Genomic DNA, 3,419 nt, shown 5'->3' on the forward strand with positions numbered 1-3,419 from the left:
AAGGCTACAGACACGCAGCGGCGGGTGATCGAACGATACCTTACAAGTACGAAACAAAGTAACGTATTCTTATTAAGTGCTTATTTTATCATATGTAAATGTTACTGCTCGAAGCTCGAAGAAATAAATAGCAATGTGAAATGGAATTTAACCTTCAATTTAATATACGAAAACAGATAAAATGGACGTTTCGGGTTTTCCCTTTATCAACAAAAACTGGATGAAAGAAACACTACAGACGAATGAGATAATTATTATCTCATTTGTCTGTACTGTTTCTTTCATTCATCATGTTTTGCTGATAAAGGGAAAACCCGAAACGTCCATTTTATCTGTTGTCGTATATTAAATTGAAGGTTAAATTCCATTTCACATTGCTATTTATTTTATCATAATTTTTGTCTGGAAATTCCTAGATACTTACTTGACCCCTGACCTCTGTAATTAAAATGTCAATGAAATAATAATGTCATGCAACAAGCTCCTGTTTTCATTGCCTTTGGGAGAATTTTTTTTTTTTCTGAACAGATAATGGCATTATCTAGATAATTCTTAAACATTGATATGGAATTTGGAAATCTCCATTCTCAGCTCATGGGCTGTTGAAAAACCGTGTTTTGGAAATCCCTGATGAACCAAAAATAGTTTTAAAAATAAAAAAATGGCGCTGATATGACCTAAATGTGTCGCAAGCGCCGTAAAACCCTTAAAAACAAACAAAAATATAATAAAAATCGTAAAAGTAGATAGACATATAGATAGATAGATAGATAGATAGATAGATAGATAGATAGATAGATAGATAGATAGATAGATAGATAGATAGATGGTAGGGAGAGGGTAGAATACAGAAAGAGATAGATAGAGAGAGAGAGAGATAGAGAGAGATAGAGAGAGAGAGATAGAGAGAGAGAGAGAGAAGAGAGAGAGAGAGAGAGAGAGATGGGAAAAGGTCAAGAATGTAGAGAAATGATTCAAATGAAAGATACATCATATCATTTAGGAGAGAATGATAGCCATATCACAGTACACGTCACCAATCGCTTGGCCAAATAAAAGGGAGCAGCATTAGAATCGAAGTAATAGACAGGAAGATAACCACGCCCCTCGGACAATCGTCATAATGTAAACAATCGCAGTGATTGGTAGACACAGCAATCTACACCGGTTTTACTATCGATGGTATGTGTTAAAGTAAAATATCCACTGTTCAACCGCTTGATCAATAGAACTAACACAGAAAACTATGTGTAAATTTATACGTTTATTATCTGATCGAGGAAATCGTGTGATAACTAGTCACCCATTTGGCGGTATAATAAAGACAATAATAATGATCAGTGATTGGTCGATTTCATTCACGTTACTGTTTATAAACAAGCAAATATGTTTGTCCGAGCACGTGTGAGGGTGTGTCACAAATTCCATGTTTTGATTGGTCAAAGATCTACTGGTTAATTGAATTCAATAGTCTGATGTCACGTCGCCAAGCAACGGCGGCCATCGTGGTTCTAAACAAATAAAATCTCTAATTTATAATCTTCATGCTGGCTAGAACTTTTCATATGTCATGTGATCAGAATGTGTAAAAGTCAAAACATGATCAGACTTATAATGTTTTTTCCTCTGGATATGCTTTTATGCTCGTCGTAGAAATATTTCATAAGGGCGTCCGCCATTGTTCCGATAGTTTAGAGCCAGTTACTAAGTTACCATGCGTCATTAGGAAGGAAGTGACGTCACGGGAAAAAAACATAAATCTGATCATGTTTTGACTTTTACACATTCTGATCACAAGACATATGAAAAGTTCTAGCCACATGAAGAATAAAAAGTACCGATTTTCTTTGTTTAGAACCACGATGGCTGCCGTTGCTGGGCGACGTGACATCAGACTATTGAATCCAATTGTCTCACATATAAATGAACCAGAATCGATCCATTGAGTACCCATGGAATTTTTCCCTCCCCCCCCCCCACCCCTCGGGCCCCATCTGACCAACAGAGCTAGTTGGGTGACCGGATCTGTTTATTAATGTCGGAAAGTACTTTCCGATATCCTGAAGTCCTATTCAAAGTGGGTGCCTAACAAGAGTATATCCTAGCTAGCAATTTATATTGTGTGTTTAACGATATAGAAACCGGAATAAACTTTCTTCTATGTTTTATTTTTCGTTTTTCTTTCCTTCTATATTCATCTATTTATCTATCCATTTATTTATGCATTTTTACTCTCTTTTATTAACTGTAATAATTTATGGACACAAGCATTGAAATGGACATGCGCAGATAAACATAGCGGACTTTATGAAACTAACGGAGAACCTAAATACTACTAAAATATAGCCGTTTTTTTTTTTTTTTTTACAAAGAAACCCCACTAAAAGAGGTGGTCTTTAAAAATGATTTTAAAAATACCCCGATCTCTTTATCTCCATTTATATTTCTTTAAATATATAATTTTACCTTTAAAAAGAATGTTAAGCACAAAGAAAATAGTAATAATAATATGAGTGACACTGAAAACGAACGAAAAGAAATTAATATGTATGGAAAAATAAAACGTGTAAATTATACATGGCTTTTTTTTTTTTTTTTTAATGGAGCCTAGTCTCCCTACCCCATTTGTGACCCTCTGTCTCAAAACGGTATTATGTCGGGATGGTTCATACCTCAAAAGTGAATTTAGAGATAGAATGATGGGAAATTGGAGCTTAGAAGTTTTTGCAATGCAAGAAATAGTCTTTATACTCCACCATAACGTACAGAAATTAAACCAAGTTGGATATTTGTGGTTATGAATTAAATTTCCCTTACCGAGTGGATCCCGACATAATACCGTTTTGATACGGTGGGTCACAATTTCTATTGGATTATGATAATGGCATTCATAAAAATATAAAATAATAATAATAATAATATTCTTCAATATGTTAAACACAATATAAAAGAAAATAGAGCAGGAGCAGTTAAGGATTCATGCTTGGGCGACATACTAAAGGGACGCAATCTGATTGGTCGAGGCGGTGACACCTGCAAGTTTGACCCCGGCACGTGTCGATGTGACGTCGCGTGCGGTGTGTTGGAATGGCTTGATAGGGGTAGTAGGAGTAGAAGACACACTACACACAGATGGTCACACACACACACACATACCCATACACACGTAGACACGACAGACATTTCAATGGACATCTGGACTATTTTTTTTGTGCGTGTGTGTGTGTGTTTGTGCGTGCGTGCGTGAATACGGCAAATAGATCAACTTGATAAATTATGTTTTTAGATGAGCACAAAAAAATCGTTTGAAGAAGAAAGAATGGGGGAGTTCAGCGATGTGCCAGCAAATATTTTTTTTCAACGCATAGTCAAATCGCACAATTTTTTTTTTTTTAATCAGACTTGGGTAGCTAGGTCTG

The sequence above is a fragment of the Berghia stephanieae genome, chromosome 3, assembly GCF_034508935.2.
Source record: "Berghia stephanieae isolate SIO BIC M18660-M18661 chromosome 3, UCSD_Bste_1.3, whole genome shotgun sequence".
Classification (NCBI taxonomy): Eukaryota; Metazoa; Mollusca; class Gastropoda; order Nudibranchia; family Aeolidiidae; genus Berghia; species Berghia stephanieae.